Source organism: Pantherophis guttatus, chromosome 2, assembly GCF_059756535.1.
Source record: "Pantherophis guttatus breed Tessera chromosome 2, ASM5975653v1, whole genome shotgun sequence".
Taxonomy (NCBI): Eukaryota; Metazoa; Chordata; class Lepidosauria; order Squamata; family Colubridae; genus Pantherophis; species Pantherophis guttatus.
Genome location: NC_142064.1, coordinates 161,334,932 through 161,347,345, shown reverse-complemented (window position 1 = coordinate 161,347,345; position 12,414 = coordinate 161,334,932).

Genomic DNA, 12,414 nt, shown 5'->3' with positions numbered 1-12,414 from the left:
GCAGATCCCATTGCAAACCGGTAGTAAAGGTAAGTAGAACCCACCCCTGTTGTGGACTTCAATTCCCAGAATTCCTGAGCCAGCATTGCTGGCTCAGAAATTCTGGAAGTTGAAGTCCACAAGTCATAAAAGGGCTATCATTCCACACCCGTGCCTTAGCCAGTACACCAAACTAGCTTTCACCTATCCCTTTACAAGGGAGCAATTGTTACTGAAGCCTGATTTATTACTAATTTCAGAAATGTAGAGAATGAGAGGAAGTGGTGCCTGCCTGCCCTGGTCTCTGCAGTTTTCTTGGCAAGATTGTTCAGAAGTGGTTTGCCCTTGCCTCCTTCCTAGGGCTGAGGAAAAGTGACTGGCCCCAAGGTCACCCAGCTGGCTTTGTGCCTAAGGCTGTAGGCAGAGTTTCCTGGCTTCTAGCCTGACGGCTTAACTGCTGACTAAACTAGCTCTCGCCAGTGCTGCTCCTGGAATATATTTTACCTCAGCTTCCCCCTGCCTGGTTGAACATATTCAGAGCCAACCTGACAGCATGAACGTTCAGGCTTTCAACAGAAATCAGAAAGAAAAGAAATGTATTTAATTTAGCTTCAGTATGTTGCTGGAGGTGGGGAGTGGGGAAGGACCTTTGATATTTTTGTCTCTTCATTTCCACAAAGCTTGTTTTTTTGTGTTTCACTCACTTTGCCTCATTATAATCCCAGCAGGATCAAAAGTGTCTCAAGGAAAGATCACCTCCTTGCTAATTTTTCACTAATGTCACTTGCTAGCTAGGGGCTCATTTGACTCCAGTGATGGAGCTGCCCTTTTTCCAGATGGAATCTGTGGGGGCCGGGAGTGCCCAAGCAGCCTGCAAAATACCTGAGACAAAACAATTTAGCAGCACAACTGGACTGAAAAGGGGCCTGGGAGTTCCTGCTTTCCCTGCCGGTAGAGGAGAATCATTTCTCCTATGCCAAATTTTCTTTTTATAGTGGGTTAGTGTAGAGTCGACATTGGTGGCCCTCCAGTTGTTTTTGGAAAGACTGACACTTGTCTGCCTGTGCAGATGGGCAGTGCACAGCCCATCTTGAAGTTGTTACAGTTAAATTTGTCAGCAAAGGGGGCTGTTTTTATTTCACAAAAAGGGAGAACAGAAATAGATTGTAACAGTGACAGTAACAGAGTTGGAAGGGACTTTGGAGGTCATCTAGTCCAACCCCCTGCTCATGCAGGAGACCTGTACTAGGGATTCGAACCGCCGAACTGCCGACCTTTCTGATCGACAAGCTCAGATGTGATAAGGGAAATGCATACATCTCTCTCTCTCTCTCTCTCTCCCTCTTTCTCTCTCTCTCCTATCCCACAATCTTGAGCCATGGTGGCACAGTGGTTAGAATGCAGTATTGCAGGCTAACTCTGCTCATAGCCAGGACTTTAATCCTGACCAGCTCAAGGTTGACTCAGCGTTCCATCCTTCCGAGATTGGTAAAATAAGGACCCAGATTGTTGGGAGCAATACACTGACTCTGTAGATCTCTTAGAAGGGACTGTAGAGCACTGTGAAACAGTATATAAGCATAAGTGCTATTGCTATGTGCTATCTTGGTGCTGAGCCTTGGTGGCGCAGCAGACTAAAGTGCTGTTAAGTAACACCAGCTGCCTGCAATTACTGCAAGTTCAAATCTCACCAGGCTCAAGGTTGACTCAGCCTTCCATCCATTCGAGGTAGGTAAAATGGGGACCCAGATTGTGGGGGCAATAAGCTGACTTTGTATAAAAAAGAACACCATTTAGGGGGGGCCAAAAGCCCCACTAAGCAGGTATATACAAAAGTATGAAGGCTATTGCTTAACGCATTGTAAGCCGCCCTGAGTCTCCGGAGAAGGGCGGCATATAAATCGAACCAATAAATAAATAAATATCTTTGTGTCAGGAACACTCCCCATCTTCTCCAGGTGATCTTTGGAAGCCTTCACAAATCACAAAAGTGTTGTTTCCAAACTAAACACAATTGTCTGACTCTGTTTCAGAGTAACATTTGCAAATGAGTCATCCAGTTGACTTAAAAACGAAAACAAGAAAGCAAATATAACAGTGCACGGTCCTTTGTTCCATTGCCTTTGAAACTTTTTAAGACAGATCCACCTTAAAGCTCAGCATTAGGTGTTTTGCATGCTGGCTTAGTTTCAGGGTAACTTTTTCACATTGAGAAGGAGGATGACTTCCTAGACAGTGAGCAACGTGCCCACAATTGCTGTCCCTGTCCCATCTGGTGACTCAATGACATCATCCAAAAGAGCAGTGCCAATTTTCCCAGCCTTTTTTTAAAAAGTGCTTTTAAGAATGGGAGCAAATTGAAAGCAGGGTACCCCTGACAGCTCAACTGCCTCCTTTTCACCCTCCTCCTAAAATTGGGCTGCTAAAATCTGGCATCAAATGATCATCACAAGGATATGGAACCAGTCTGGGGGGGGGGGGGTTGAAGGATGGGCAGAGAACACTTGGCCTCCCAGGGGTCTAGTCTCCTGTTCTAGTTGTGTGCAATGATTTTGCCCCCAAATTAATCATTTTGACACCCGACCTCAGCAGTGAGATCTTGGGGGCTGGTGTTCTCCTCTGTAAGAAGAGATGCTGTGACCATGTCTTAAGAGCTTCTCACTAATAGTAAGCATGGATGCTTATTCTATACCCAAAACACTTGATGGCAGGAGCAGTACAGAGGTGGTATTCAGCCAGTTCGGACACGTTTGGGTGAACTGGTAGCTGAGACTGCAGGAGGGCCCACCACCTCACCCTGGCATAATGCCATCCTATTTAGCCACGTTTTTGAGACCAGAAGGCATGCACAAGAGCAAAATGCATGCCTGAAAGGCCAGGTGCATGCGCGGAAGGCGTGTGTGAGAAGTGAGCATACACGTGGGGCAGTGGTGAAATCCAAACTTTTTTACTACCAGTTCTGTGGGAGTGGCTTGGTGGGCATGGCTTGGGCGTGGCAGGGGAAGGATACTGCAAAATCTCCATTCCCACCCTACTCCAGGGGGAGGATACTGCAAAATCCCCATTCCCTCCCCACTCCTGGGGCCAGCCAGAGGTGGCATTTGCCGGTTCTCCATACTACTCAAAATTTCCGCTACTGGTTCTCCAGAACCTGTCAGAACCTGCTGGATTTCACCCCTGGCATGGGGCGAACCAGTGGTAAGAATATTGGAAACCTACTACTGGAGCAGTACTATTATTAACCTAATTTGAGCAGAGAAAATGGGAAACACCTACCCCTGCTCCAACACACTTTCCATCTCCCAAAATGCATTTCTTTGTGCATGTCTGTTTAACTGAGTCTGATTCTCAACACAAATGCTGGACGGATCCCTGTAGTCGCCTCGGCAAAGTTTCTCAAAAGTGGTTTGCTAATGCCTTCTTTCTAGGGCTGAGAGAAAGTGACTGGCCCATGGTCACCCAGCTGGCTTTGTGCCCAAGATGGGACTAGAACTCACCATCTCCCAGTTTCTAGCCTCATGCCTTAGCCAATACACCACACAGGCTCTCACCTATCCCTTTACAAGGGAGCGATTGTTACTGAAGCCTGATTTACTACTTATTTTTGAAATGTATATCCGATCAGTGAAACATCTCATATTACAAAATATGAGATGGCAATCTGTTCTTCACAACAGCTTACTAGAATTCCATGTGTGCATATGTATTTACGCAGAGTGTAAAATGTGTGAGTGGTGTACGTTTTATTACGCAAGGTGATTTTGTCTGGAATCAGAGTTGGAAGGAATCTCAGAGGTTACCAAGTCCAATGCTAGATCTGCTAAACCATTTTGGACAAAAGGTGATCCAGTCTCTGTTGGAAAACCTGCTGAAGGAGGAATAGATCACTTCGCAAGACATCTAATTCAATTGGTTCGCAGCATTTACGGTGCATAAATATGCCTAATCTAAATCTACTTTTCTATCGTTTGAACACAGCAGTTTTGGTCCTGACCTCTGGGGTGACAAAGAACAAATCTTCCTCAACATGACACTCTTTTAGATATCTGAAGACTACAGCACTGTTGCATCTCCCCTCAATCTTCTGTTCTGTAGCTAAATAGACCGTTCCTTTTTTAACAATCTCACAGAAGTTAGTTTCTTCCAGTTTGTAATTTTCTTTTTTAGACTGCAGTGCCCAGAATTGGACACAGTACAATCTTCCTAACAGAGTCTGACCAAGCTAGAGGGGGTTGGATTAGTTACTTCTTGTGATCTGGACTATATCAATACAACTCTATATAGCACATGCCTCTTTGGTCCCTGCTGCCATATGTTTAATTCATGATATATTAGAACAACTTGCAGTAGTTTGTTTTCAGATACACTACCGGCCAAACCAGGTCTCCCCCATCCTGTATAAATTTATTTTTCTTCCCAGATGATATATTTCATCTTGTCTATTTCAGGTCATTGTTCAAGCCTGCTTAGATATTTTTGAATCTTCTCTTTTATTTTTCAAACTGTTTTCTGCTTTCTGCAAATTTGATAAGCTGACTTCATAGCTCCATTCTGTAGAACAGGTCAAGGTTTAATCAATGCAACCTTTAGGGTTTACTTTAAATGCGAACGCTCTGGCAGAGAATCGGTACTGCTCAAAGGAGGAATGAACAACTTGTTGTACTTCCAGCTATTCAGTTCAACTCTCACTAAATCCTGCAAAACTGGATGTTATAGTGTTGTGGTGTTTGGAGATTATTTGTTTGCTCTCTGTGGAAAATATTGTGGTTGGTATCCAAAGGAAAGCAACCTAGAATCCTCTTAACCATCTCCATTTTTTTCCTCTACAGTCTACACCAATGTTTCTCCTCTTTAGCAGCTTGTAGATGTGTGGATTTCAACTGTGTGTATTCCCCAACCAGCTGGAGTTGAAGTCCATACATCTTCAAGCTGCTTGAGAAACACTGCTCTACACTAATTTGTCATGAACCTTAGACATGTATTATAAATACATTTATATGCCACCCATCTCACTATCGAAATGACTCTCCTATAAACCACCTCATTCACTGACCAGACCAAGGAGAGTTCATCAGTCAATGATTTTGGCATTCTGACAGATGATACGCATTAAGCAATAAAAAGAAAATCAAATTGATAACATTCAGCATACAACAAAATGCCACCCTTGTAATAAAAATCTTTAGCATTACGGGTTAAAAATGACAGAGATCTGAATAATAATGCCAATATTTTTATTGAAATATTTTTTTCTTTTTTTCTAAAGATCACGGTGCTCCAATTCAATATAGTATAAATGTCAGTCATAAAGCAATAATTTCTAAGAACCTAAAGGTAATTTGTAGACAAAAGGCAATCTGCATGATACACCTTTTGAAAACAAATCACCTGGAGTTTTCAGTTGTAAAGAAGCCCCACTTTAAGTGATATTCAAACACTCCATGAGGAGCAGAGCAATTATTCTCCAAGAGTTGTGATCTTTTTATTAAGCCCATACTGTAGATCGTACTGTATGTAAGTCTAAATACTGCAGCATTTAGACTTACATACCACTTCACAGTGCTTACAGCACTCTCTGAGTGGTTTACAGAGTCAGCATATTGCCCCCAACAATCTGGATCCTCGTTTAATGAAATGTTTGCAAGAAAAAAAACCAAGCTCAGAGAGCACCGAGGACCCTACAGTTCAATCCTGAGTGACAAATAATCTCTTCTGTTGGTACATTTAGTTCAGTTTGCGGCTTCACTTTTTTGAGGCTCCTCTGCTTTGCCACCATGTAGTCTTTTGTAGTCACTGGAATTTGGTGACCCTGAGATAAATGCCAGGTCTAACTGCCGTTCACCAGAATTTGGATTGGCAGATCCAGTTTTTGTGTCCTTGCAGGGTATGGTTTTTCCAACTTTGAAAGGGCTATCAGATATGAGCTGCAAAAATCCAGCTGACCACTAGATTCGGTAAGAAAATGCTTAAATATCTAATATCTGCATCTAATGATTCCTTACTTTTTGCATTTCTAAGATAACCCATTTCTCTATTTGCGCTTTATCTTATGCAAGAAAGACATGTTTAGCAAACTTTGAGATAAATGTTTACCATGAAGTTAAGGGGGTAAATGTTTCTATTAACATTCTATATGCAGAGGAGGAAGATAGCCAGAGCCTTCTCCTATAGTGATAGTACGCAAATATAAGTTTACCATCCGTAAGAACTGGATGAAAATGTGTAGGAAACCCAAAGTTTCACTCAAAGACCTTCAAAGACTTCTTTTTAAAAAAAATGCATGCTTCACAACTCAGAATGCTGCAATAGTTTCCCCTAAACATGTGTTTCACTATCGCAACATAGTGGAAAATTGAAAATAACATCTAATCTGCTGGAGAAAGCACTTCTAAATGTCTACTGTATTTTTGGTTCATGCTCTAATCCATCACACTGTCAGAGAAAGAGAAAATCATTATCCAAAAAAGGGGAGGGGAATTACCCCCTTCGCCTTGGACTCTATCAAATTTAAAAACACATACAAAAAGCATCAAATCCCCTGATATCCATATAAAAAACAAAAAAAAATGACTTTCATCCTGCCTTAAAACCTGTGGAGCTCCAGAACATTTGCAAGGCCAGGAATGAAAAAATGGAGCCTATTGCAAAAGATGGTCCAGGTAAGTAACTCTCACTGCTTGCCTAGATGGCTGCTGAAAAGCTATCATGTTATCCAAGCAATAAACCATGAAATAGAGCTGCATCCTCAAAGTCCAGTTTTGGGTGATTTATTAGAAAACCTTATATGGGAACAATACAAAAAAGAGAAGAAAAGAGATTGGTTGCATACAATAAATATTGCATATGTTAATTTCCAGAGATTTTGTTTTATTTGCGATGAAACTGGAATGTCAGCAAAAGACAATTCTAATCCTTCCTATAGAATGAGAGAAATAACAAAGTTGGAAGGACCTTGGAGGTCTTCTAGTCCAATCCCCTGCAGAAGCAGGAGACCCTATACCAGTGATGGTTAACCTTTTTGGTACCAAGTGCCCAAAGTGATTGCGCACATATGCAAATGCATGCGCGCGTGCCAGAACCCCCCCAAATGCAATGCGAGTGCCTCCCACATACGCCCCCCTGCGAATGTGCACACGTCCCCCACGCATGCACCCCCACACCCCATTTTGGCTTCCAAGTTGGTGCGGAAGGCTTTCCAGGCCCAAAACAGGGCACGCACCCATTTTGGGCCCGGAAAGCCTCCCACACCAACCTGCAACCCCTGCGCATGCACCCCATCCCCCCATGCATGCGCGTTTGCGTCCCCCGCATGTGCCCTGTGCATGTGCAGCAGTGACCCCAAGAGCAGCTGGCCAGTGGGAGGCACGCATGCATGCATGGTGGAGCTGGGCTGGGGCGATGGCTGGCGTGCCCGCAGAGAGGGCTCTGCGTGCCACTTGTGGTACGCGTGCCATAGGTTTGCCATCACGGCCCTATACCATTCAGGACAAATGGCTGTCCAAACACTTCTTAAAAACCTCCAGTGTTGGAGCATTCACAACTTCTGGAGACAAGTCATTCCACTGATTAATTGTTCTCAACTATCAGGAAATTTCTCCTTAGTTCTAGGTTGGTTCTCTCCTTGATTAATTTCCAACCATTGCTTCTTGTCCTGCCCTCAGGTGCTTTGGAAAATAGCACCCCCCCCTTTTTTTGTGGCAGCCACCTCAAATATTTCAACACTGTTGTCATATCACCCCTAGTCTAGGATCTAGTCTGACGTTTTTCAAACTTGGCTGGCTGGGGAATTCTGGAAGTTGAATTCCACACACCTTAAAGGTGCCAAGTTTGAGAAACACAGGTGTAGTGTATTTGTCCAAGTTGTTTCTATTATTCATTGATACATGAACTATTATTCATGATACATGAGTGGCTTTTGGAATAGGGGAAAGAAAATATTTGGCTATCCTCACAGCAATGCAGGTGGTGGAATGAAAACTTCCTGCAATTTTTTACTGGTCCCCTCCCTCAACTGCATGTTCCGCATTGATTTCATAGTTAGATGAAGATCTCAAATATTCCAAGATGTTAGGAACAGCATGTAAATGACATTTTGCTTGATGCATTTTTTTTTTAAATAGAAAGTTAAAATGGCCATGGACTCTTGTACCCAGCAAAGATGTTCTTTGTACAATGCTGAAACAAATTCCTTGACTCTTCTCTGGGTCAATATTATGTGAAAAAAAAATGGAAGTCCTTTCACTTCTGATTAGAACAGTCTCTACAAATACATCACCCTCTTCTCCTTCAGTTTCCCCTTTACCAGTTGTGAAATTCAAAAATTGTCTGTGGGCACAGCTTGATGGGCGTGGCTTGGTGGTCATGTGACTGGGAAAACCAACTATCTCACTTTACACAAAAATAACACAAAAGCTACACAACTGACTCACACACAATGCAAAAGCAGCTGGACTTCACACAAAATGGCCCCTGCAACAAGCAGGAACCTCACAGAGTCACAGAGAGCTCAAAAACAAACTATCATGCTTTACATAAAAATACCAGTTCGGGCAATAGGTAGTAAAAAAATGCTTTAAAAAGTAAAAAAAAAAAAAAAAAATTCCAACGATTGCACGGCACAGCTGATCGTTGGAACCTTTTTTTAACTTTTTAAAAGCATTTTTTTACTACCTATTCGCCCGAAACCGGTAGTAAAAAAAATGCTTTAAAAAATCAGTTGTGCCGCACGATTGTTGGAACTTTTGTTTTATTTTTTAAAGCAATTTTTTACTACCGGTTCAGGTGAACTGGCCCGAACTGGTAGCATTTCACCCCTGCCCTTTACCCTATCCAGCTGAAAGGGCGCGTGTACTATCAGGGTGATAGTTTGCTTTACAGCCTGCCAGATGACTTAAGCATTATTTGTTTATCACCACAATTTTGTTTTCAATCAGTTGAACACTCCCTTTCAGAACATCGTGGAAAAGGAAGAGCAGAAGGGATTTTAGATCATGAAAGAGATGAACAATAAAGGATGCCGTCTTTCTGATTTAAAAAGTCACAGGTAGTTATTATTTTCTAGGCCAGGAAGCCCGAGCCTCCACAAATTAAGAGGTGGCACTGAGGGCTGAGAGGATATTTATATTTTATATATTATATTTATTAAATTTTTATACCGCCCCCTCTCCCGAAGGACTCGGGGCGGTGAACAGCCAAGATTAAAAAACATACAATATAAACATTAAAATACATTTAAAACAAAATTAAATCCAAAATGGCTCCCCAATTTAAAACACCTTACCCATAACCCTATAATTAAAACAAATTTAAAATTTCCACATTAAAACATTAAAAGGGGGAAGATTTGATGGTAGACACCATCAAATTAAAGACAGAGCCCTTAATCCAGATTTAGTACACAGATGCCCACTGGAAGCACCGGACCGTCTTCCTTTGGGACTGTAAAACATTTCATCTCATGCTTACATTCTGTTGATTACGAGAAACCCAACTGGGTACTTCAAATAAAGTACTTGCTTGACTGAAAGGTCTCCTATGGCATCTTCCATCAAAGACTTTATCCTGAGCGGGCAAGCTGAGAGCTTGACATCTCCATCTCTTTTCCAGCACTGCAAAACTAGGCAGATTTTTTCCCCCTTCTCTGGAGTATTTTAAATAGAGATAATATCTGACTGCAGATAGACCAAATTGAGAGATGTTGTGGAGCTATTAGAAAAAGGAAAGTTCACAAGTGGGCAAAAGTCAGCGATAGAGATGTAGAATGAGTGGCCAACCTGCACTCTTAATGAAGTAACCCCAAGACAGGCTGGTTCTCAGGCTGTCACCAGAACAGCCACCAGAACATGTGCAAGAGATAATTGGCAGGATTGTTGATTTCTCAATTAAAGACCCATTAATAACAGATTAATTTCATTTTATCCATAATGCATATACATATGCATACAGACATACTTGGAACACACATAGTCTTGAACATGCTGGAATTTCTAGTATGTATACACTATTGAACCAGCGACGTCTACACTGGCTGGGGCATGTCGTGAGAATGGCTGATGGTCGGCTTCCAAAAGATCTCTTGTATGGAGCATTAGTGCAGGGAAAGCGCCTCAGAGAGAGACCACAGCTGCGATATAAGGATATCTGCGAGAAGAACCTAAAGGCCCTGGGAATGGACATTAACAACTGGGAAACCTTGACCTCCGATCGTTCAGCTTGGAGGCTAAAGACACAGCATGGCATTCTCCAATTCGAAGAAACACTTGTTTGGCAGGCTGAGGCAAAGAGGCAGTCCCGGAACCAGCGAAATCTGGGGGCTGGGCAGGGAACAGAATGTATCTGCCCTCAGTGTGGAAGGGATTGCCACTCTCAAATTGGCCTTTTTAGTCACACTAGATGCTGTTTTAGGACCTCTTTCCAGAGCACGATACCATAGTCTCTTGAGACTGAAGGATGCCAATACACACACACACACACACACACACACACACACACACACACACACACACACAGCATGCATGTATAAGAACTCTGATGGCACAGTGGTTAGAATGCAGTTTGCAGGGTGACTCTGCTCACAGCCAGAACTTCAATCCTAACCGGCTCAAGGTTGACTCAGCCTTCCACCCTTCTGAGGTCGGGGACCTAGCTTGTTGGGGGCAGGATGCTGACTGCTTAGAGAGGGCTGGGAAGCACTATGAAACAGTATATTAAGAGCCTTGGTGGCGCAGCAGACTAAAGCACTGTTATTAACATCAGCTGCCTGCAATTACTGCAAGTTCAAATCGCACCAGGCTCAAGGTTGACTCAGCCTTCCATCCTTCCGAGGTAGGTAAAATGAGGACCCGGTTTGTAGGGGCAATAAGCTGACTTTGTATAGAAAAGAACACCGCTTAGGGGAGGCCGAAAGCCCTACTAAGCAGGTATATACAAAAGTATGAAGGCTATTGCTTAACGCATTGTATGCCGCCCTGAGTCTCCGGAGAAGGGCGGCATATAAATCGAACCAATAAATAAACAAATAAACAAACAAACAAACAAACAAACAAACAAATAAATAAGTCTAAGTGCTATATATCATTGTACAGTTAAAAAACAATTTCATTTATTCTGCTTCTGAACTCGGATGTGAAAAATCACATTTCCTCAAGCACTTTGCTAGTTCAACCTCCAAAAAGAGCGGCTGTGCTCAGAGTTGGTGAATGTTGCAAGTCAGCAATTAATAAATACGGCCCCAAGAAAAGGACCTAATTCATAAGCTGCAGCCTAGAGTGAGGCTTGAATATCTGATTCAGGCAGTTAAAATTATGTTGAGTTGGACGCGATTCTTTCTCCCCCAGAAACATTCTGCAAGAAGAAACTAAGGCCAGTTTGCAAAAGACCAGTGTAGATCGCTTTAAATAAGTAAAGTGCTATAAAACTGGATTGTGAATATGTGTCCACTGACTTAGATACCTGGCAGTACAGTGAAAGCATAGGCTTTTTCATTCAGCTTTCACTTTAATAATGTTGGGTATTATCAAGCTATAATGGTAGCCCGGACCATGTGCATAATGAGACTCTCTTCTCCCAGAGACTTTGTCTCTTCCACATCAAACCCCCGTGCTCAGTAGCTCAGCTCTCTTAGACATCAACAGTCTGCCAGATTTGCTTCCCACCTTTGGACACAATTCTCCTGGACCTTAAAATACACTGAAGAATCCATGACCTAATATAATTTGCCTTTAGAAGTGCTATAATGCTATCTCACGACTTGGAACTTGCTATCATCCCTTCAAATGAGTAGATTAATTATTCAGAAAACCACAGCTCACATCTCAGCAAATATGAGCAGACAGTCCTGGATAAAATGCCTAAAAAGGGTACACTCTTCTGCATGTTCAGAATGCAGCCACAGGTGACAGTAGTCTGGTGATGTTCCTATTCCTGTTCTTGATTATCACGGTTATGTTCTCTTCTGTTTCATCCGAGTCAGAGGCTGAAGGGCCTAATCTGACGTGTTGTCAGTTTGGGAACCGACAAGCAATCAGTCACCTGAAGTAGAGCAGAGAGACCATCAGCAGAGCAGGGGAAGGCAGACTCAGATCACGAGGGGCCAAGTTCAAACATGACACCCAGCTCCAAGACACATTCCCAATTTTGAAGGACAGAACAAAGGCGATCCTGAGTTGTGCCCACAGTGGAGGTTACTTTGAAGTAGCTACCAAGTCTTGCTCTCTGTTGAAATCAACCTTGTGATGTCAGATCTGCATGCCTGTATCCTTACTCTTTGCTCTCAGATTCTAGGTTTACAACTCAGAATAGCTTATAGAAGTCTCGTGTGTCTGAATTCTAGCTAGACAGACCACTCTGGTTTCTCTGCTGTTGCTTCTTCCTATTTTTATGCTTGGGCCCTCTACTTCCTAGATCTGCCTCTTACTGCTGACTCCAGATCTAGGA